This window comes from Caretta caretta, chromosome 1, assembly GCF_965140235.1.
Source record: "Caretta caretta isolate rCarCar2 chromosome 1, rCarCar1.hap1, whole genome shotgun sequence".
Lineage (NCBI taxonomy): Eukaryota > Metazoa > Chordata > Testudines > Cheloniidae > Caretta > Caretta caretta.
The window spans coordinates 153,969,997-153,994,350 of NC_134206.1; the positions used below are offsets into that span (position 1 = coordinate 153,969,997).

Genomic DNA, 24,354 nt, shown 5'->3' on the forward strand with positions numbered 1-24,354 from the left:
CGGCTGGAGCTTTTGTCTGCGGCCCGGGGGCTGGGGACGGGCTATGTTCAGAGCCAGGACAGGAGTCTCCGGGCCCTGTCCGCTCGATGGCAGCCTAGGCGTTGGTCCTGTTCGCTTGTGTCTGTGTCAAACCGCCCTGGGCTTGCCAAGGGAGTGGAGCTTTCAACACTTGTGTTTGTTTTATGTAATAAACCATAACAGTAAATCGTGCCTTCCCTCGCCGGCTAGAGCAGAAATCCAGAGCAAGCCAACACCGCCGTCAAAATATGTTTGATTAATGATCCTTCTATTGGAAATCTCCTTGACTCCGCCCCACGCAGCAGGCTGTCAGAGACTTCCCCTCCCTGGAGGCCCTTCCTAACCCCACTTTGTTTGCTCTTTTAGGTGCAAGTATTTATGGAGAATTTTCATCTTAATTTCTCTCCCGGATCCCTCCTCTCCCACAAGGTTTCAAGATGCCTCTAATCTTGTTACTGCATCCTCCGCTGACTGCCAATTCTAGACGACCCACGATAACCCTGGGTCAAGACTATTCACAGAGTGTCTGGGGGCAATTTGTGCACATATTTTATGATTTAAGATAAAAGGGACCCAGACAGGTATAATGCCTCTTACAGGGTCATGCAACCACATGGGGTGATGAAAATGGAGCAAGCAGGCCTCACCCAGAGGGGTTGTGAAGTCATCTTTGCTGATACTGTGAAATAAAATAATGGAGAACATTCTGAATATGAAGTACCTAGATGGTGAAAATCTTTCACACAACAAATAATACCGGAAGACCTTAACACAAAAGTGTTGGTGATAATGCTCAAACATCCTTTTTAAAAAGAAACCCTTAATCCCCGTGGTCAGACTGATAGTATTGAACTAACCCATTTCTAAGAAATGAAGACAGCCATACCTACAACTGAAACCAGTGACAAAACTAGCAGAAAAACCTAGAGTGTAAATCTGTCTCCCTAGTGGTATTTATAAGGGGGCTCACCTTAGTATGTAAATGCAGAGTAAAAGAATACATTGATATCACACTTGGTTAAATGGGAGTTGTGCGGTTTCCTGAGGAGTATATAACCAAGCACAGGAGGTCATCTTGGGAGATGCAGAACTACCTTTAATGTTACTGATCCTGCATTCCTTGCACAGGCAAAACTTCAGTTGAAAATTTGTTTGTTTTTCTTTGACAAAGGCAAACAGTCCATTGCACTATTTTCATACTTAGTCGAGTACCCTGCACAATCAGTACAGTCAAGGGGATGGGCTGCAGGATGACTCCTCCTACTCCCAGCTGCCTACCTTGGCTATTGGGGAAGCCGCACTTCCTATCTCCAGTTATCAAAAGGCAAGGCACTATTTCTGGTAGGATGGATTATTTTTGTCTCCTTTCCTCCTTGGTTCTCTTCCTGTTTTTCTATTTGTTTATTGATTCTCCTTATCTAATACATATTGTCTCATCACCCTTATCACATTTCTTTTCTCTCCATCCCATCCTTTCCCCCACTCCTCAGTTAAACCAGTGCAAGTTTTGTATATAGCAAGGCCTGTTCTGGTGACCTTGCTCTCTCCTTCTGTGGCACACCCTTATATGGCACTAAGGTGACTGCTGGAGGCACCATCATCTCCAAGGGGAAGTGTTTCTAGTGGTTGGAGCCAGCACAGAACTGAGAGCCAGGAATCGCCTCTTCTGTTCCCAGCTCCATCACTGACTCCCTGTAGCCTGGCCACCTCTCTTGAACTCCTACCTCACTGTATTCATCTGTGTACAATTATAATAATTTACTTACCTCACAGGTGTGCTGTGAGCATAACTGATATTTGTTCAGAGCTTTGCAATCCTCCCAGCAGAGATGCTGTATGATTTAAAGGGTGGAAAAAATGTTGTTTTGTGGCCTCTGCAAGGCACTTCCTCCTCTTGTGTAGGTCCTTTGTATGTGTGCAGCTGATTCAGTGCCACACCAAGGTGCCTCAGCCCTATGACTCTGTGACATGACAGGGGTGGGGAGAGGTGCCTCTGAATTTTTGATACCATACTGGCCATTTATTTAGATCTAAGGTAAGCTCTGTGGAAAGATGGGGCCCTGGGGTCACAGATCCCTAGTTACTCAAGTCCTGTATTCACTGGGAAATTTACCCAAGTCAGGTATTAGTGATCTAAACGTCGGGGGGCCACCAGCAAAGCAATATATAGATACCCCACCCCAACCAACTTCTTACCCAAATTGACTGGGCTCTTCCCACAAGAACATGTCTGTGAGACCTCCCGCGCAGCACTCTTTCCGCCTGCCTGCAGCTCCGGTCAGGCGGTGACAATCTCTCTCCCACATGCCTGCTTTGAAGGGGACTTCTGGCCAACCGCTCCCTTCCCCCATCGGGATCCCGAAGAGAGCAGGCAGAACCAAAGCCGAACTGTTCGCCTGAGAAATGAAGACAGGGCTATTGGGCTATTTATTGTGTGTCACATCCCTGCCGCTTGGCTTGAGGCCGGAGAATCTGGGTTGGCCCCTGGGGCCTTAACCCACCTCACAAGAGGCACCACCCTGTTATGGGCCTCTGCAGCAAAATAACGCCTTTCTATTGGGGGATGTCAGAGCCCCCTGGAATGATGTCCCTTGAGCCCCCCTCCAGAGAGGTCGGTCCACAAAGTGGCCTGGGACCTCGACCGATCCCCCTAGCTGAGCTCAGGAGAAACAAGTGAAAATGAGGAAAAGAACATAAGAAAAGTTCACGAAGTAAACAGCTATTTGGAAAAAAATAAATGAGCTGAGCGCTGGGTCTCTTCTGAAATCGACATAATTAAGGGCTCTACCATTGGGCTCCGTACAACTGATGTGACCTCCACAGAACAGTCCCAAACCTTCTCGTGTGGTCTCTGCGAAGAGATAAAACTTCACTGGTAAAGATGAGTGTCTGTGCTGGGTAAATGCAGTTCTTGGCTCTGCTCGAGAACCATGCCTGTTTTCCTTTTCCCTTCGCGATTTCATCCTTTCACGTTCTTCACCAGCTGCGTTTCCTAAAAGAAAACCCGTGCGTTTCTAGCTGCCCGCCTCAGTTTGCACTGTGCATACCTCAGACACAGCCAACGTGAATCCATTACGCCTCGATCCCATGACACAGGTTTATGCGGATACCCTCTGATTTACATTTTAAACACAGCAAATGCACTGTCTGCTAGCACGAGAAGAAAACCCAGCGTGTAACTTCAAAGGACCTTCAAGGAAATGCAATTAACTGCTCTAATTATCAGTACACGCCTTGTCGAAAAAGACACAGGTGCTCGCTGCAACGCGGTTCCACCTGGTTAAACAGAATCGTCCTACCAATGGATGGACTCTTTCTCCCTCAGTCTGGGACCTGCTACGATGCCTCTACATTTAGAAACCTCCTCACTTCCTCTATCCTCCTCTCCTCCCCCTTGGCTGAGGCAGGAGAGCGATCGCTCACGGCGGCTAGGCTTTGTCACACGAACACACACACAGAGACCACATTGCTCGCTGCTGCCTGGGAGAGATGCATAGTGTTTATTTCCCGGATCCCACAAAGCAGTCACCTTCTGACGCGTTTCTTCCTCTGCTCCCCCCACCTCCACTTCCCTTCCTGCAGCCTGAAGGGAAGGACCGTAGGCCACAATGATAATACAACATTTAGGTTAATAGGGCGTGTTCTGATCTGTTTTCCCCCTCCGCCCGCCCTTCACTCCCTAACGACATCGATCTGCTACATTTACTTCTGCCTTTATCTGCCCCCTGGCAGCCCCGCCAGGGCTCTGAGTCACTGTCTGAGCTACCGGATCTAATACAGATTCTGAAATAACCGAGCCAGGAGCAACCACTAGCCTCCAGCCCGGTTACAGAGGAGCGAATCTTTGTCCACAAGTGGTTCGCTTCAGACAGTTGAACGTGCAATGTCATAATGGCTCCTATTGCTGGTAGACAAGGGAGGTGCTCTCGGCACATGCAGATATGGCAGGAGAGACAGGACCGAGAAGATAAGGACAACTCGGGCTCCCTAACGGTCCACTAGGAGGCGCTGCAGACGCCCCGTTGCCTTTTGCAAGAGGATGGAGTCATCTGGGATTCGGTGGCTTCTCATCTCATTACAGGGCATTAGGAGAAACAGGCAAATATACAGCTATTAAAATTAATCGCCTTGCGCCGTCAGATGAACATAATAGAAATTATTTATAGGCTGCCTACAATGCTTTTATCGTCATGGAGGCTGGAGGTGCTGGGTGCGGGTGTACAGAGAAGAATATGCGCAGGCTACAATAAAGGACAGCTGTACGGATCTGCGCTAGATCTTAAGGGAGCGCTGGAAAGTAATGAGCCCAGAGAGACTAACAGGAGCCCTTGTGGGAGCTACAGCAGCTCAGTTAGTGACAAAGGACTTAGCTTATACTGGCTACAAGTCCAACTTTAAAGTTTAGAGTCCAAACACTGCAGGTCAGCAAAGGTTGTGAGTAGGTGACCTCAACCAGTCAGGCGAAATGTAAACTGCAGACATTTTTCGGATGACTATAGGGAGATCTACATAAGCAAATACAAAACCTAGGCTTTGTGTTAAGTGGTCTCAAATATCCACTCTAGTGGATTTCTCTAGCAGGCAAAGTCCCGGCTTGCTGGCGTGCAGCAATGCAGAAACTAGGAGATTGTAAGCATCTAAGAAACAAATAGCGTCTTAAAATGGCTCTCAGTATTTTGTAATTACCGTACAGTGCAGAGAAGGTGTGCATGCAGGAAGGAATTCACTTTTCTGACTGTTGTAAACTCTGAATATTTGCAGATCTCAGATAACAGATTAAATGTTAATTGCTTGAGACGGCCAGGCATTTAGTTTAACACTCCTTAGAAAACTCTCTTACAGAATATATTTGCTGCGGCTTTATCTGGGGAAAAAAGTTCTCTCTCGCCTGAAGAATCTGTATTTTAGGTGCCAAGAGGGATTTATAATGTACTGCGTTTTTGAAGCAGGGAAAAGATGCCTATAGACCTCCCCTCCCCCTACCGTTCAGTGCTGGCGTTGGTGTTGTTTTGGCAAACAAAATTTATCTCGGTTTCGAAAGGGTAAACAGCTGTTAAATGAATCAAGGTCCTCTGGTGACAACATGAATGAATGCTGTTCCACGGGCGTCGGACAGCCTGTGTAGCAGAGTGTGGCTAGAGGAGTCAAAGTACAGCTAGCTCAGAGAAAGAAGCGAAAACAGTCCCAGTTTACAAAGGCTTGCGGAGAAGGTGCGAGAAAGCCCAAACAGACGGGAAGCCCTGCTCTGCCAAGCTCTAGAGGTTAATAAGTACACCGTCCCCTTTCTCCGGTCCGCCTGAGGCTAAGACTCGCAGCTCAGCGGGTAATTGACAGTCTCAATCCAAAACTGAAACATGTGTTAACAACGCCACGCATCCTAGGAGCTTCTCGGGAGATCGCCTTCTCATGGTCTTTATACATTACTTGAATCCAGCTGAGGAAAGTGTCACGAGGCTCTTACAGCACGTTTCTCGTCTACCTGTAAATCAACTCAACTGCTGTTTAGAAAGAAGCAGCCTCTCTATTTTGTAGCAAAAGTAGCAGGGCCATTTTTTTTTACTCTGTCCTCCCAGCGTCGGTTTCAATGAGGGCCCAGAGGCAAAGCATGCTGGTATTGCCCCCTCCCGGTCCACTCCTGTCCTCCCTATTAATTATGCCTTGGAATGTTGGCACAGATGCTAAACACTAAATCACATTAAATTGATTACGTTCTATTCTCCTTCTTTCAAAGCAAACAGACACGTTTTAAGCATAGCCCTTCGGCTGATGTAGATCGTTATACGTATCCTTTCAGGGCTTGTTTTTATTTCCAATGCATCCATTCTACACGCTGGACAAAAAGTGATTGGAACGTGCTTTCTATGAGGCGTTGATCCACACGTAGGGCCCAATTCTGCAAACGCTTTTTCCTGATGTGCCGTTAATTGACTCCAGTGGGATTACTGGCGTCAGTAAAGATTACTCCCTTAGGTAAAGGTTCCTAAAAACCGGACTACTTTAATAACTACTTTATGGAGATGTCTCGTGAGCAGGATCGGGCTCATGGTATAGGTTATTAGAAGAACTCACTTGTCCCCCTGCATGTTTATTGAAGATCTTTGTATATACAAAGACTAATCAGTAAACAAACCCAGGCTTAGCAGAAATGAATTTAGTATACTAGCACCTCTGGGATCCTCATTCATTATCACTCATGCTACAGAATTCATGTTTTTCTTTTTCCTTTTCTCAGAGGAGAGAGGCCGCAGATTTTGCCGACGTTCTAACGTCCTTTATAAACAACAGTGACTGTCACGGGAAAGCAGGAGTGGTCGGAAGAAGAGAACAGGCTCAGAGGGACTTAGGCCTATACAGACAGCCGGGTTTCTAGGATTTTCAGGGAAGTGCAGACCCAAAGGGAGAGTTTCACCTCTCTTCCCAGTCAGTCACTCGGTGTTCTTTACATCTTCTCCTTTTAACACGCCATTTTCTAAAAGGAGAGACTCTATTCGCCAGCTAGAGGGAAATTCGGGGGCCCTATAAGCCCCCTAAAGTAGAAACTGATCAATTTTACTTTTGTTTTCAAGCTGCCCAGACACAGTACACAAAAGGTGATGATCAGCTGAAAAAAAGATGGACACCCCCTCTCCCTCTTTCTGAACAGACCCCCAGTAATTAACACGGAAGTGACCCCACACTCTTGCACTATTCTGCTCGGCCCTTACGCGGCTGTGCAGCGCGGAGACACCCCGAGAGCGCACAGCCTCTGGAACTGCTGCAGCCAGGGCCGGCACCGGGCAGAAGAACAGCAGCTCCCGCGCCTCGAGCTTCCTCCCTTCTCCCCCAGGCGCCAGCAGCGATCCGCAGGGGCAGGAGGCGGAGCCATAGCGCTAGGCACCGGCGCGCAGGGGAGCCAACCGCCCCTCATTACCGCGGCCCCAGCGCGAGCCGCGATGCCTCTGCGCTCCCGGGAGCTCAGGGAGGGATTGCGCTGGAAGCGCCCCCTGGGGCTGGGCGGCTCCACACCGCCCGCAGCGCGAGGCTGTGACTGCGGAGCGCAAGCCAGCCCGGTCCGTGTGCGAGCTCTCGCCCTTCCACGGCAAGAATAATGCCGTTTTCGTGGGGGGTCGGACGCCACGTAGCTTTTACCCGGGAATGAAAACACACCTTGGCTAAGCTGCTGCTCCCTTAACAGAGCAGCGGCTGGAGGGTGCAGGGAACAACACGGAGGCGTTTGCGATAAGAGCGGCTCCAAGCGCGGTTTAACTGCCCGGGGAAGAGGGTTGTGCCCCGAACACTTGCAATCGACTGTGCTGCTTATCGGAGCATCGCGCGGGGCCTCCTCGTGAGCCAGCCCCATCCCAGTGCAGGGCTGGGGGAAACCCGGGAACCTTGGCTAGGGCCTGCGCTTGAGGCCGTCACGCCCCGCTGCTCGGCCCGGTGGAGCTGCCTGCTGCCAGCCAGCACTGAGCGAATAAGTGTGTGCTGGGGTGGGGGTGAGGCCGTAGTGAGCTGTAGCTCAGGAAAGCTCATGCTCAAATAAATTGGTTAGTCTCTAAGGTGCCACAAGTACTCCTTTTCTTTTTGCCAATACAGACTAACACGGCTGTTCCTCTGAAGCCGTACAAAGAGCGGCTCACCCAGCGGGTTCCCTAGCCTGCCAAGGGAGCTCTTCCCCTCTCCTTCTCATGACTGTAAAGTTACAAGATTCTTAACAGAGGGGGCGTGCAGAATAGCCGACGGCACCCCCAGGACCTACTCCCGCTCGGCGACACACGTCCTTCCTCCCCTCCCCTTGGTTATTTACGCCCGGACTGCACACAGCGGATTATGCCTTCGGCGCTCGGATCCAAGCGGCTCCTGGCTCCGGCTCGCTCAGCCAATCCTTTATCCCTCGCGTTCCCCTGGCTGGCTGCGCCTCCGGCGAGAAGCGCGGGGAGACACGCCAACAGCGCCCGAGGCGCAGCGGCTGAGCCCACGCACATATCTGAGGGTGGGTCTAAGGTCTGGTCACGTCGGCCGAGAGACCTGGCTGGGGCACTCCTCCCGGCAACCCCCTCCCCCCAACACATTCCTCACGGACCGTGCTGGGATGGACAACCTGCAGAGTGGCCGGGCAGTGGAGACACCGCGAAGCCCGCGGCTGACGGGCATGGGCTCCCCGGAACCGCAGACACGCACGATCCTGCTCCCACTCAGGCCCGCGGGGCTTTGGCCATTGATTAGGAGCAGGGTCTGTCCCGGAATCGGAGAGACGGATGCTCCCGGGCTCCGGCTCTGACGCGGGAGCGGCGCCTGCGGAGCCACTGGCTGAAGCAGCCCTTATTACCCTGCGCTGGAGACAGTCTCATGCAAAGCGCCGGCTGTTGTTTAGATTCAACCTGCGCTGAGAGCTGTGATGCACGGTGCCTCTGGCGGGGCACTCGCTACTTTTTAAACGGCATTGTCTCGCCTAGAAGCATTGGACTGGTTGGTTTGTTTGTTTTGAACACAATGGTGTTTACTGAGCATTTATGCAGCCGTGTATGATCTCAGGGAATCGATCTCAGCGGAGAGCAATCTCCTTATAAAGCTGCAGGTTTATTTTTACTTGAGGCAAAAAGGGGCCCAAACCCAGCTATAATTGTTTGTTTGGGGTGGTGAGTTTTCCTTGTAATCAAGCCTACGCAGAAGAACAGATTCCTCCCCTCCCCCCAAAAAACAATTTACAGAAGAAATCCCCTCCTGGCGCGAGGCCGTACGTGGCAAATGTTAGGCTGGAGAGAGATTTTATTGCAGAGTAATTATCCTCGATCCCCTTCCTGGTAGAGGTTTATAAGTAAAAACGCTGCCAGAACGCTATTTAGCGTAGCGAAGGCGAAACTGCAGTCAAGAGGCTGCTGGGTTTACACGCCCCCTGTTGGAAAAGACCGTGTAATTAGGAAGAACTCTCTCACCAGAGGAGGCTTGAGTTCAGGGCCTTGACGGCAGGGTGATCACTTACGAGGGAGAAGAAGAAATAGCTTCCCTCCTTCCTTAATGAAAACTAGTTAGAATTGAAATGACAAGACAGAAGATTGATACGCAGCGTGCAGCAGCCATGGTTTGCCTCGTGAGAAAAGCTAAGTAATGAACAGAAACTCCTCCCCTCACTGGCAAACACTTTGCTTTTTTAAAACCCCGTCCTTGCCTCATACACACTGGTACTAATAACAGTAATAAAAAGCGATGTAGTGCTATCGTTAGTAATATATTGCATGGTCATAGTCGCCCCAAAGCCCTTTGCAAACATGAATTAAATACGCCCCACAATCCCAACTCTTGTTTATCAGTACTCCCATTTTACAAAAGAGGAGAGGGAGGTATGGAGCGAATCAGTGATTAGCTGGGATTCACACAGCGAGGCGGTGGCAGAGATGGAAGTAACGTTTAAAAACCCTGACTCCCCATCCCCTACTCTAATCACTAGCTACGGTACGTTAGTTTTTCATCAAAACACATAAAAAATAGCGCATCTCTCTCGCACCTCTAACCTCAAGCCTTAGTATTTAAAGCCTCAGTATTTAATCTAAAAACGGGTCTGAATCTAATTTTTTTTTTTTTGCACTACACCAAAGGCACTCACATATTATTCAGGCAGGTTTCAGAGTAGCAGCCATGTTAGTCTGTATCCACACAAATAACAGAAGGACTTGTGGCACCTTAGAGACTAACAAATTTATTTGAGCATAAGCTTTCCTGGGCTAAAGCTCACTTCAGCGGATGCATAGAATGGAACATAAAGTAAGAAGATCTATTTATAAATCCAGAGAACATGAAAAGGTGGAAGTAGCCATACCAACTGTAAGAGGCTAATTAATTAAGATGAGTCATTTAAACACCTTTTTCTTTTTATCCTTTTGGCGAATGCAATTAACAATCCCTGCATGAGGGATTTCAAAAGGCTGCTTACTCCTCTCTCTAACCTTATTCTGACACCTCATTGTTAGGGACAAAAGTGACTTATACTGGGGGCACCGATGAAAACTTTCTTTTCAACGAGAATGGCGGTACTTCACAGCCACTTTGTGGTTTATTACGAAAGGAGGCGAGTGTTTATGGTCCAACAGCATTACATTGGGCTACCTCGATTTTTAAGCCGTACTCCCCATTGATTTAAGGCATGTAAATTGCAGCAGTCATGTTCCACGCATTCATCAGTGTTTAAATGATAAAACTAATAATCACTCTAAATAATAAAGTAATCTGTTAAGTGAGCTGTGTGCTCATGATAACACCCCCTAAGTACTGTACGTTAGCCAGGTTCCTTACATGTCTCACTGCATATTAAACTTTATGTTGGGTCCCTGTACTCCCAGTTGTTTCTTCAATTCATAGCCCTGTAGATGTCCTTAAGTTTGACTGTCTTTAAATTAATGCACTGAAGAAATATAACCCTACTTAATCATGGTTTCTGGTTCTTGGAGAGCAAACGGATAAGTCATCAAATTTTTTGTTATAAGAGAGAGACAAGAAAGTTGAAACTACGGACAACAGACTGGAAATTCCACACGTAAAAAAAGCAATGCACTGACGAAAGAGGAGACTGAATTAATCCCTGCAGTAGAGAGCAAATACCTAGCTTTGCGTTCTTGCATATTAATGTGCAGCTGTATTTAAGAATGCCAGAGCATAGCTGCCTGACACTTAAATATTGTCTAATCAGAAGCTGTAACCTCAGGCATATGCAAGAGGATGTGTACACAAACACACACACAGCGTTCCATTAAAATTATAAGCCCTGGTCACTGGGGTCTTGCATTATTTAAAAAAAAAAAAAAACCACCATGGATGTGAGGTTTATAACAACATAAGATAAACCAATACGTGGGGAGGGGAATTGCAATATAACCTGCATATGCCGGTGATGAACCTAGGAGTCCCAACACGAAAGAACAATTAAACAGAAGTGGCCTTTCTCGAAAAGGGAGTGAGCATAAACAAATATGCCCGGAGGAAACAGTCCAGTGATGACTCCACTTTTCCCACAAACACATGGTTAGTGATATGTCGAATACCAGAGACACACCATTGCTTTCCTCCACTGACAAAGCATTTTTGCGATATTCATCACTGATCTCTAAGCTGCCCGCTTGAAATACAAAATGTCAACAATGGTGTTTGAAATACACGTGAAGGAATGGCTGTAAGCGGGCGAAGCTAGCGCAGATATTTCAGCAGCTTTCTCTCGTCCTATTCCGAATTCACTTTCCCCAGTCCCAACATGTCTCGCAGGCAAACGCAACGCTTAAGGCTTCCCCCCTCTGCTGCCCCTTCAAGTAGGCTTCTTCCAGAATGCACCCGGCGTGTTCCTCCCCAGCAATACAGCTAAGCGCATTAATGGCAAGCAGTTTCATTTGTGCTACGAAGTTATTTGCTATCGCTTGGAGGAAGGAGGTGTTTGTTTCATGGCTGGAAAATGAGCTGGGAGCTCACACACTGGCTGCAAGCCTGAGAGCGGCGGGATTTACACAGATCGTGGGGCTTAACTAACAAACTGTGTGCAAGAAAAGGCCTATTTGAACCAATGCCTTTGAGAATGATCCATCAGTACCATTAAGTGTAGCCAAGGCCAAAATGTACCCTGGGCTACAGGGGTGTATAAGGGAAGACAGAACTGAGCTCTCGGAATACAAAGTCTGATTGCAAAGTCAGAACAGGATTTAAAGGCCTCTCCCTCAAACGTGCCTCTTAACTCTGCCCTTCAGACCCCAGCTGGAGCACGCAAGTTTCTGCACAGAACAAGCGATCAGGCAGCAAAAAGCCAACCGCACACACGCACGACGAAACCAAGGCACCTCTCCCGGGTCGCAGCCCTGCCTCGCTCCCAGCTGCAGAAAGGAAACCCGCCCGCTTTCTGCCTTTCGCTTCAGCTGCGCCCCCAGCTTCCCCCCCCCCCCATCCCCTAGTCTGAGCCGAGTGTGTCTGTGGATGCAAATGGCGTCTCGCCGCCTCCCCCCCCCCCCTCGCCCGACACCGCACAGATCTTCTGCCAGACGCAGATGTGCAAGCAAGCCGCCCGGGGGAAGGAAAGGGAAACTGCAGGAGCCACTTCCCCAGCCCAACCGCCTGCCATGGAGTAGCAGCCACCGGAGGGTGGCCGCCCGCACGGGTAGGCTGCAGAACTCGTGCTCAGCCGGCTGCAAGTGACAGAGCACACACCGCCTGTGTGCGCTGGGGTGGGTGGGGAGTGAGGGGCCCTAGCCCAGCGAGGTGGACACTGCCAGTCCTGATGCATTAACACTCCGGGACGGAAGAGGAAGGGCGCTGGGGAACAAAAGGGAAAGGGCGGGTGTCTCCGGATGCGTTGCTGGAGCGGCCTTGCCACCCGCGGGTACAGGCCATGTGTATTTGCAGAGTGTAATGTAATAGGAGCCCTCGGGTCAGCGGCAAGGCTTCAAACAGCAGCGATCGGCTGCGAAAGCGGCTTCACCTGCTCTCCCGTCCCCTCCTGGCTGCTGGCTGCATTGCAAACCTTACCGTCCCTCCCTGCCGGAGCCTGCAGCACAGGCACCTTGCTTCGCTCCTTCTTGCCACGCAAAGGCGTGTGTGTGTGTGTGATAATCCCCTGCCACTGCCTGCCGTGTGCGGCTGTCACACACATGCCAACTGGCCCTGCCAAGGGAGGACAGCCCCGTTTGTTTGTTTTATTAAGCAAGCGCTCGCTGCGTTCTCCCCGCGGCCCTGCAGGAAGCTCCCCCGGCGCCGCGTATTACAATGCAGAAAGTGTGTGTGTGTTGGGGGGAGGGAAGCAGGATCTTTTCCGTGTCCGTTCCCCCCCCCAGTTTAACCACCACCACAGGCGGCCGGCTCTCGCGGAGCAGCCCCTCATTTCGGCGACAGACCCTGGGAGCATGTTCCCCTTCGCAGGGAATCGCGGCTGGAAAATGAACCTCGGAGCCGGATGCAACTGAGCCCCCCCCCCTCCGTGCTGGGGGGGCGGGTCAGGGCCCGGGGGTGCGCGGGGGAGGGGCTGGAGCAGCCGCCGCCGCCCCGGGAACCCGCTTGCGCCGCGCGTCCCTTTGATCCGGAGGCGGGGCGCAGTCACGAAGGTAACCGCGGCGGCCCGCAGCCGTGGGCCGCCCTGGCGGCTGCCGCGGGAGCTCGGCCCTTCCGGCTGTGTCCTTGGGGAACGGGCCCTCCCCGCCCTGGGGCTCAGCTTGCCCGCGCCCCTGCCCCTCGGGGGCCCAGCAGAGCGCAGCCTCCTGCCGGGCCGGCCCCACCCCGCCGCCGCCGCTGCCTGCTCCGCCCGGCTCTGGCAGGGGCGCGGGGCTCGCGCTCTCCTGCCCGCTGCGGCACGTGACCCGCCCCGGCCTCGGCTCCTGCTGCCCGAGCGGCTGCCGTGCGCCGCGCCCGCCCCCCTCAGCCGCCCTCGCCCGGCCGCGGCAGGGGTTTGAAGGCGGGTGTCGGGGGCCGCTGCCTCCCCCGCTGTGTTCGCCTGGGCCCAGCGAGCCGCCCTCTGTGCCCCGCTCTGCACGGCCCTTGGGGTGGCGAGCCGGGGCCGCCTGCTCTCGCGCTGGAGCCCTGACTTTTTACACCGGTGCTCTTGGCTGCAGGCAGGTGTGAGATCTACCCAACCTCCCCCCCCCCCCCCCAGCCTGCCCCTGTGTCCCTCCCCCTGGTTCCCAGGGCCTGCTGAAGAGGAGGGTGGGATCAAGCCTAACATTGAACGTAAGCACTTCCCACGCTTTGGTGGGGACGGGGCACTCACTTGGGCTGTCCTCTCTTCCTCCCACCACGCTCCCCCCGCCTGAAAGTTTTGTCCCCAAAAGACTTTTTGTCACGTTCCCTCTGAGTCACGACACCTTCCACTGCTGTTAACTGCCTGAGTCACCCCCAGTGCCCCTCCCACTGTGACAGGTGGGTGGCTGGAACCTACAGCTAGGAGTGAAAGGGTGGCACCTCTGCCAACTTCAAGTCATCGGAAATCAGGAGTCAGACCCCCCCAAAGTCACGAGATTCTTTTAAAAAACGATAGTGTGTTTTTTTAGGTCAGTTTCTTGATTTTTTAACTCCCACCTGCCCATCCCCAGGGTGGGTGCCTGTGACAATTAGCGTTGCCCGCTCTCCCACAAGTACTAGGTAAGGGGATTTTGGCGGCTGCTGCAGGAGCTCTCACCCTCGCATCTGCCACTCTCCTGCCCAGCAATTAATCCTGTCCCTCAATCCCCCCAGTGCTGTTGCCACCCAACGCTCCTCAATTCAGCTCCCCCTCAGTTCAGTCCACCTGCCCCCATCATCACCACTCCATCATTTCAGCCCCCTACCCAGTTGACCCTCACCCTCCTTACTTCAGCTCCCCTGCAGTGGGCCATAGTTCAGCCCTCCCAGCCTCACCTCTGTTCTCAGCTCTTCTTACTCTTCTTCACCCTCCGCAGGCCTGGGGGTGCTGCAATAGGGCCCTCTCTTCTGCTTCCCAGGCTGACAGTGGGGAGCCCTGGCCACCAGGGGCTGATAGCAATTTCTAAATAAAGTTAAACCTCGCTCATGATCTCGTGCTAGAACTCTCAAATGTCAGTTTTGCTTTTGTTTTGTTTTCAGTCAGGGCTGAGTTCTGTTGGGAGATCATCGCATCTCTCACGTTAAAGTTGCGAGAGTTGGCATGTTTGCCTCAATGGCGCTGCTTGGGTGGACGGAGTGAGCAGCCCAGGATTTTCAGCCATATGATCAGCTGTGTTTGGTGGCAGTGGCAGTAAGATGATGGACCATCACTTCCAGGGGCCAAGCAGCCAAGCATCAAACGGCCTTTTCCGCAACACTGTCGCCTCTTCCGCTCTGGAGGGCCCACTCTAGAGGGGGATACTTGGGGTTGCAGCTCACAATACATTTTCCATAGAAGCACTCACCACCATTTTTAGTTGCAGTTTGTCCAGGGGTGAAAGTAAGATAGCCGGTACCGGCCCATACCGCTGACTTTAAAGCACTGCTGCTGGGGGGTGCAAAAGGAGCAGCTGCCCTGGGGCTGGTGATTTAAAAGGGCCTGGGGCTCCGTCCACTTCTGCTGCTACTATGGCAGCGGCCAGAGCCCCGGGCCCTTTAAATCGCCACTGGAACCCCAAGTGGCTCAGGAGAGGCAACGCGGATGGGCTGGCTGGGGGGACACTGATGCCCCGGCCCCGCCCCTTCCACCCAAGGTCCTGCCCCTTCTGGGGGGGCCGGAGTCGCCCCCCGTACCAGTAAGAGCTCAGTTTTACTTTCACCCCTGAGTTTGTCCCAGGTCATGGTTCGGCTAGGTGTTGACAACCCTCAATCTTCACTTGGGTCATTCACAAGTAACACACTATGATCTGATCAGGTAGGGAAGGGGACAGGATACGGGAAGGCCCAGTGCCTCTCCACTCTTACCTCCCACATTTCCAGGCACCAAAGCACAGCTGGTTGCTGATATTACAGTGCTGATTTCATCGAATCATAGAATATCAGGGTTGGAAGGGACCTCAGGAGGTCATCTAGTCCAACCCCCTGCTCAAAGCAGGACCAACCCCCAATTTTTGCCCCAGATCCCTATAGTTGGTGCTCCAATTTTAAAACCCTTTCCAGCATGTGCCCAGACTTTTGTGTAAAGGATCTGACTTCAATCCACTGAATTGGCTCTGATGAGGAGAGTGAGTTTTTAAACAATCTAATAAGATCAGCTTATGCTCTAATATATTATGGAGGCCTGGACTAAAACTATTGCCTCTCCTATGACACTGCTTGACCAAAGGAAAGAGCTCTGCCTGCTGGAGAAACATTTTGGGCTGTGTGTGTGTCTCTTTCTCTCTCACCCACCATAAGTGAAAACACTTCACTGCTTTTTCAAATGCTCGTTGGTACTGGAAAGTGACCAGCATCATGATTCTGGTCCCAGTGAAAGCAAAGACATGTTCAAATGGTGAATATTTTAGAACCAGTCCTGCAGGTTGCTGAGCACCTTCTGTAAAGTGCTGAGGAACCTCAGCTCCCTTAAAGCCGGTGGTGAGCTGACAGTACTCAGTGCATTGTAGGATTAGGTTCTCAGGGCTTGATCCAGAGCCCATTAAAGTCAGCGTGAAGATTCCTATCAACCTGAATGGACTTTGTGTCAGGCCCTTAAAGAGGGTCATTTCTAATCTCTACGGCCCAGACGCACAAAGAAATGTAGACATCTAACTCCCACTGTAGGTGCCTAAATCCAAAGTTTAGGTGCCACTGGGGGCCTCCAAACCCCTCCTATGCTGCCACCTAACGACACAGGCACCTACACTTTGGCCATGAGGGTCTCCCTGGCACCAAGTTTCTGTTACTGGGGAGACCCACAAGGCCCCACTCTAGGTGTCCAAGCTCCGGCAGGTAAAGATAAGTGGGGCACTGCCTACCAGATCAGGCCCCATACCAAATCCAGCCAGAGGAATTACTGCCTCCCTTACACCATATTACCAAATGGCCAGAGCACTCAGCTAGGACCTGGGAGTCCCAGGTTCAATTTCTCCCTTTGCCCAATGGAGAGAAAGACCCCTGTTCAAATCGTTTCAGTTTTCAGGGGAGTGCGCTAGGCACTGAGCTATTGGAGTAGTATGCTGTGTGGGGAGGGGGAGAGGGGGAGCTCCATCACTTTCTCTTGTTGAAGCTGTTCAACTTTGGCTAAATAATTAAAGAGTAATTGGAACAGGGAGACTGGGCCCCAGGTCTCCCATCTCCTAGGAGAGTGCCCTAACCACCAGGCAGTGGCCCGCTCACTCATGCCCCATGATGCCTAAGTACCTTTATGGATCTGGGCCTAGCTCACTAGTTCATACTGGATGTAGGTTGGCAGTAACTCAAGGCTTGTGTGAATGAGCTGGTGGACTTCAGCTAATTCAAAGTGGATAGGTGTCTGTCATAACTGACATCCTTTTGGGCAATCTTGGCAGAAATGCCAAGTGTTCAATAATGCATTGATAATAATGCATCGGATGCATCCGATGAAGTGAGCTGTAGCTCACGAAAGCTTTTGCTCTAATAAATTTCTTAATTCTGTGGATAGTTTCCAGTGTTACAAATTCAGCAACAATTATGTACTCTGAGATCAACATTTTCAAAAGTGGTCACTGATTTTAGACACTTTGGTTTTTGGTATTCAGTCTGAGACCCTGAAATGTCACAAGTTGAATACTCACACACTGATGCACTCAAGCCACTTTTGAAAAATTTGTCCTAAATTTACTTAATAAATATAAGAGGAACAAAGTGGGGGAGAGAGGGATTGTTTTAAATTTTTCTTTGTATCAGAAGTTTACACACTTAAAAATAATTTCCTTTGCTACTTTTGCTAGGTATGGATGATATTCATTGTTTAAACACTGATTTCACTCTCTCAAGCCATCTGCTCCTCCTACTGGATCCTGCTGTGTCATAATACTGCATGTTATATCACCGGCATTTCCTAGGCAACAGAGTGTGATGGCATAAATACAGCATTATGATTTCATACGAAAATGAGAAGCGAGATGGGAAGAGAAGAAAACCTCTCGTTGCACATGTTGGCTTTACTAACACAGTACAAGCAAATAAAAACACGCAAAGGATTTTTAAAATAGTTACTTATGCTTGTGTTATGTTTGCCACAGTCACTAACTTTACTTTTGTTGTCTCTTAATATTTATTCCAACCAAAAACATTGTTAAAAACCAGTTAGGGTTCTTTAAATAAACATAGCTCTAACATAACCATAAAAAGCCATGATGTTGCTAGTTTAGCCCTCCTCTAACCCTTGCAATCAACAACTGTGTTTTCACCTTCTCCACATTACCTCACCCACAACCCGCATGCCTCCTCCCTTCACCCCCACACAGAACGTGTAACCATAGACTAACCATGTGGAGTCATTAGAAAAGGATGCAGTTGTTCAGAATGATGAACTGGTGTTGTCTTGAAGTAGACAGAGTGGATGATGTAGGTTTTTAGATGATGGTTAAAAGTGTGCTGTGCTGGAGGATTGTGAATGGTAGGGAATTGTGATAAACATTATTGCAAACTGGGAAGTTATTGCCTGTAGTAGCTGTAGTAATGCAATTTAGATGCTGTAGTTAGGAAGTATGGTGTTGCATTTTGTTTCTTACCAGGTGATGTCAGGGGAACTGGAACAATTTGTATAGTGGGAGTGCTGAAAACTGTTGAACCAAACTGTAAACCCTGTATATGATGGAAACCACTTCAAGCCAGGAGGTGTGGCAGCATTCATAGCACCCCTAGTTCCAGCACCTATGGGTGATGTTTTTGTTCAAAGTAAAGGTTGCATGTTTTGGGTGGAAGGAGGAGGCATGTAGGTTGTGAATATTGATGTGGTAGTGTGATGAAGGTGAAATCATGGTTGCATGGCTGAGCACTCAACTAGGGATGTCATGGCTTTTTAATGTTTGTAGTGATGGTAACTTTAACTGGTTATTAACAATATTTTTTTGTTTGGTGGGATTTCTACTTTAAAAACATTGATAGATGATGTGGATAGCTCATGTATTCTCATCTCTACGCTTCTTCACAGAGTCCTGCTAACCCCTGTGCCTTCCACATATCACCACTCTTCCTACTAGCCCTCCTCACAGCTACACTTATCCCCATATCTCCCTGCAAAAACCCTGTTTCGTCTCTCTCTCCCCGCTTACTTCCCCACACGTACCATGTGCTTTCAGACCATGATCTAGATTGCTCCATCACTTCCACGTCTACAGTGCCTGCCATGCCCTCTATTCCTCTACCACAGTTAGCTTTTAAAACTCTGATTTGTGTCAACGTATCTCTGTTGATACTTATACACATCAGCAAATCATGACATAACTAGAATCAATTATCCGAGGAAGAGAAAAATAACTTCTTACAGGTTTAATTTTAAAAGTTAAGCAGCGGCCTATGACTGGAGATGCTCTCAGAGGCATGTGAGAGAAGTTTGGAGTTTACGGTCATTTGGCAAAGACATGTGAGCAATATTTCAAAGTGGAAACATTTTAGAAAGTTTCCTCTATGAAAGTTAGTAAATATCTCTCACAAAAAATATAGACGATTAAATTGCCTTATGCAGAATTAGTCTGTAAAATCTGAAGGAAATCAAATAATTAAAATGTGAATGAGGGATTTTAGTTCTATCTTAACTGCAAATCTCAACACAGCCTTAACTATGGAGTCATTACTGATTCCTCCATAATTATTAGACTGAATTAGCTTATTTTAGCAAGTACACACAGCAGTTCTCCATAATCTGAACCTTTGTCAGCAGAGGTTGCTAATATAATTTACAGTTGAAGTGGGAAGTGGTGAGCCACCACCCACATCAAATAAAACATTCCAGATGGAGAATATAAACTAAAATGGGATGTGGAAGATGAACAATTCTGAATTTAAACTATACTCACAATCCTTCTAGTTGCAGACACATCGAGAGCCCAGTTCAGCTGCCTCTGCTCTGGATTCACGGTGGTGTGAGGCCATTGAAATTAATGGAGTTATTCCAGTTACACTGGTGCAAGTGAGAGCAGGATTTGGCCCTGATCTTGAGCAACAGGCAGACGTATCAGTATAGTAAGGTAGCCACTTGTTTATACAATTCCTAATGGATGTGATGTATTAGCCAGTTTTGTGCACTAAAATGTTTCCTGTCTCACCTAAGGGCTGAATTACAAATTTGCCTCCTCCTCTCTCTATTATCTTGACCCACATGAACAAACCCGGACAGTGGGCCATAACAAAACCCAGGACTAAGCCAAATTAACATTAATATAAACATTTTACATCCATGTAACCCTTTTGCCTCTCTTTTGACTGCCTAATGTGGCCCTAGACCTTGACCCATAAGCGAGAGGTAAGAGGCCAGGCACTGCTCAGTAGTATCAAACATTTTAAATGACAGGCTCCAAATGTGCTTAGCTTCATCAGGCTGTGGAGGACTGGATTCTCCTTTGTCTGAGATGCTTAGTGAAGGAAAATATTTGCAGAATGCCTGTATAAAAATATTTGAGGAGCCAACTTGTTAGGGGAGAATAGACATTGGGCATCTAACCACTGCAGTAAATTGATATTCACAAAACCTGTACAGCTCTAGGAGATTCAGCTTTGCATTCTCCTGTGCAGGCAGTAACCCACCCTGGGGTTCATCGGTTCCTGTCACCATCTATCATATCATACTCATGTGGGATACGGTTGATGAAGTTTAGGTTGACAATGAATAGCACTGTTTTTTATACATGTGAAAACAGTTAGGTGGTTGAAAACATGTTTACGTTATCCCTTAGTCCAATCAAGTACTGTACAGCTGTAGCCTATTTGAAGAATCATTAACCTTATGTTTGCTGTCTTATTGCTTAAATCATATTCCTTTCTACAGCTAAACTTTAAATACACTTGTCACTACTGAGCACCTCCCAGTAAAATCTGACTTCAAGTTTAATGTAAATAGTAAAAGTGTCCTAACAGTGTATTAAGTACATTCATTAGAGGTAAGATTGAATTTCCTGGATTTGCTGTGAAATCAGAGTTCTCTTCATCCTGAGATTGTCAAAACTGTTCACAATTTGGAGCCAGGTTTCCCAAGAGTCCATTTCTGGGGAAATTTTACAAACTCACACTAATCTCAAGCTTGTGGCTGACCCTGAACAGTTGCACAAGAAAGAAAAAAGTGCAGTCTTTGTGTATTCACCCAGGGTCTATCCCCAACCACAATGGCAGTCTCGGAGCTTCTCTGAATGCAAGAAATTATTGTACAGGTAGGCCCCGGCCTCTCCAAAGTGGATGGGAGAGAAAGGGCTGAGTTCCTGTCCCTGCTCTACACCACTCAGTTTGGCTGAAGCCTTGATCTTGCACCTATCGAAAGCAGTGGGAGTGTTGGCATTGATGTCAGCGGGTGCAAGGTGGACCCTGAGAGCAGAGGAGAGCATATGTTTGTAAAGGGGGTAGCAATGGCTATTTCTCCCTGCAGTAGTCACTGGAGCCCCAGGATGCATTGTGCCTGTTTCCATTAGAGTGGCACTTCACTGCATGAGCTCCAGTTTAGGGTTGTGCTTAAAAGGCTATTCCTGATATGGATTTGAGTGGGGGAGGGGAAGTGCTACAAGAAGTAAAGCCAACTCTCTGTAAATTAGAGTCTTCAGGTACATATTTTTTAACCGCAGCATGTGCTGGAGTAAGTGTTCGCTAGGACAGTTGCTTTCCTGTTCTGTGAGGAAACAGCAGTAGAAACACCTGCAGGTTAATGCAAAAACAAGCTTTTATTGATAGTCATCAGTGGCCAGACCTGCTAACTTTATGACTGTCTACTTTAGGGAACTTCCAACCATCGCTAACACCGGTTCAGCTAAATCTGTATCAGCTCTGCTGGGAGCTCTCATGTCAATGGGGTTTTGGCTGCTGACAGGTTTCCACACCTATAGTGATTAGGTTTGCTCCCCGCAGAGTTAGTGCTGAAAACAGTGTTGGCAGCTAGAATTTCAACTACTATTTGGGCCCCAACATTGCTAACATTGGCTTGGAGTTAACGTTGGGAAATGTTTGAAAAAACTAGCGTGGAGCGGGCCTCACTCACGTGAGAAGTCCTTTATTTTAAAGCCCCAGATCCGTGAAACACAACTAAGATCTATGAGGTGAGGGGGAAAGAGTCGTAAGAGATTGAGCACAAATGATCTCCAGATCACCAGTAAGGCACATCCTCACCACAGATACACAGCTAACTAATTTCTATTTTTTAACATACTGAGAAAACGAGTAGCCAGTATCAAATCATGCAAGAGTCTACGAGCAAAGTTACTATTGAGCAATGGATAATCCATCAGAACACCATTTTACAGTGTCTGTCTTTGTAAAAGGCCCCTTACTGTAATCGTTCTGAATTACATGTGTGTGACACAGTAGAAGGCAGGTTTCTGTATTTTATTGCACTGTTGCATTTAAGTTCTTTTTCATGTAAAAATGAAACATTCTGTTGCTTATATTACCAGAATTGTTTGTTTTTAACCATGTCATGTTAGATAGGGCCCATGATTCGATTTTCCCAGTCATGTCAACTATGTCTATTACAACTGATAGTCCCATAGACTCCTTGTGTGAAATTGTATTAGATTAGAACAGTGGTTCTCAACCTATTTACCATTGTGGGCCGCATCCAATACTCCCTGAATGGCCCTGAGGATGTCACATGGGCCGCAGCTCTGCGCTGACTGGACCACAAGCAGCCTATCAGCCACAGGTTGAGAACCACTGGATTAGAACATGTTATGCTTAGCGCATGTAATCAGGTAGTACACAATTGAAGCAGTCCGTTGTAGTGCGCTGAGATTTACTCAAGTTTAGCACCAGAGCTCAAAGTAGTGACATGGGCTGTCACTAAAGCCAGAAGGGACCATTGTGATCATCTACCTCCTTCCTAACATAGGCCATAGATCCAGGAACAGATGTTTCAATACTGTGTGTCACAGCACCTAATTTCTAGACACCGAGAAAATCCAGGAACAATGCTGTGATCTACAAAGCTGAGTTAGGGTATGTCTACACTACGAAATTAGGTCGAATTTATAGACGTCGGTTTTGTAGAAAGCGTTTTTATACAGCCGATTGTGTGTCCCCCCACACAAATGCTCTAAGTGCATGTAGTCGGCGGAGTGTGTCCACAGTACAGAGGCAACTGTTGACATCCGGAGCGTTGCACTGTGGGTAGCTATACCACAGTTCCCACAGTCTCCGCTGCCCATTTGAATTCTGGGTAGAAATCCCAATGCCTGATGGGGCTAAAACATTGTCACGGGTGGTTCTGGGTACGTCGTCAGGTCCTCCTTCCCTCCCTCCTTCTGTGAAAGCAACGGCAGAGAATCGTTTTGCACCCTTTTTCTTGAGTTACCTGTGCAGACGCCATACCACGGCAAGCATGGAGCCCACTCAGCTTACCGTCACCGTATGTCTCCTGGGTGCTGGCAGACGTGGTACAGCATTGCTACACAGCAGCAGTTTATTGCCTTTTGGCAGCAGACGGTGCAGTATGACTGGTAGTCATCTTCGACGTCGTCCTGGGTGCTCTTTTAACTGACCTCAATGAAGTCAGGGGCGCCTGGGCAAACATGGGAGTGACTCAGCCAGGTCATTTCCCGTTTAAGTTTCGTCTTATGGCGATTGAGTCTGACCGGCAGTGCACTGTCTTTTAATCAGCAGCCAGCAGAAGACGATGGCCAGTAGTCATACTGCACTGTCTTCTGCCGAGCACCCAGGAGATGACGATGGCTAGCAGTCATACTGCACAGTCTGCTGCCGGCAAGATGTATAAAGATAGATGAAGTGGCTCAAAACAAGAAATAGACCAGATTTGTTTTGTATTCATTTTCTCCTCCCTCCCTCCGTGAAATCAATGGCCCACTAAACCCAGTTTTGAGTTCTATCGTTGAGGGGGCCATTCAGTTTCTCGCAAAGCCACCCCCTTTGTTGATTTTAATTCCCTGTAAGCCAACCCTGTAAGCCATGTCGTCAGTCGCCCCTCCCTCCGTCAGAGAAACGGCAGACAATCGTTCCGCGCCTTTTTTCTGTGCGGACGCCATACCAAGGCAAGCATGGAGCCTGCTCAGATCACTTTGGCAATTAGGATCACATTAAACACCACACGCATTATCCAGCAGTATATGCAGCACCAGAACCTGGCAAAGCGAAACCGGGTGAGTAGGCGACGTCAGCGCGGTGACGAGAGTGATGAGGACATGGACACAGACTTCTCTCAAAACACGGGCCCTGGCAATGTGAGCATCATGGTGCTAATGGGGCAGGTTCATGCTGTGGAATGCCGATTCTGGGCTCGGGAAACAAGCACAGACTGGTGGGACCGCACAAGTCTGGGATGATTCCCAATGGCCGCGAAACTTTCGCATGCGTAAGGGCACTTTCATGGAACTTTGTGACTTGCTTTCCCCTGCCCTGAGGTGCAATAATACCAAGATGAGAGCAGCCCTCACAGTTGAGAAGCAAGTGGCATGTGGAAACTTGCAACGCCAGACAGCTACCGGTCAGTCGGGAATCAATTTGGAGTGGGCAAATCTACTGTGGGGGCTGCTGTGATGCAAGTAGCCAATGCAATCAAAGATCTGCTGATATCAAGGGTAGTGACCCTGGGAAATGTGCAGGTCATAGTGGATGGCTTTGCTGCAATGGGATTCCCTAACTGTGGTGGGGCCATAGACGGAACCCATATCCCTATCTTGGCACCGGAGCACCAAGCCAGCGAGTACATAAACCGCAAGGGGTATTTTTCAATAGTGCTGCAAGCTCTGGTGGATCACAAGGGACGTTTCACCAACATCAATGTGGGATGGCCGGGAAAGGTACATGACGCTCGCATCTTCAGGAACTCTGGTCTGTTTCAAAAGCTGCAGGAAGGGACTT

General features: G+C 49.0%; 1 long non-coding RNA gene across 2 annotated transcripts; it reads right to left on the bottom strand.

The window, feature by feature from the left end:
* Positions 1 to 545: 545 nt before the first annotated feature.
* Positions 546 to 2,408, bottom strand: LOC125642720 (uncharacterized). Of its 2 annotated transcripts, none has more exons than XR_007358488.2 (3): positions 2,215 to 2,408; positions 1,785 to 1,850; positions 546 to 697 (listed from the first exon to the last, which is right to left on the bottom strand). It is a non-coding gene; the product is annotated as an uncharacterized LOC125642720 (long non-coding RNA). The 2 variants fall into 2 exon arrangements; XR_012669900.1 differs by having other exon boundaries at positions 1,785 to 1,979.
* Between the last annotated feature and the right edge of the window lie 21,946 nt (positions 2,409 to 24,354).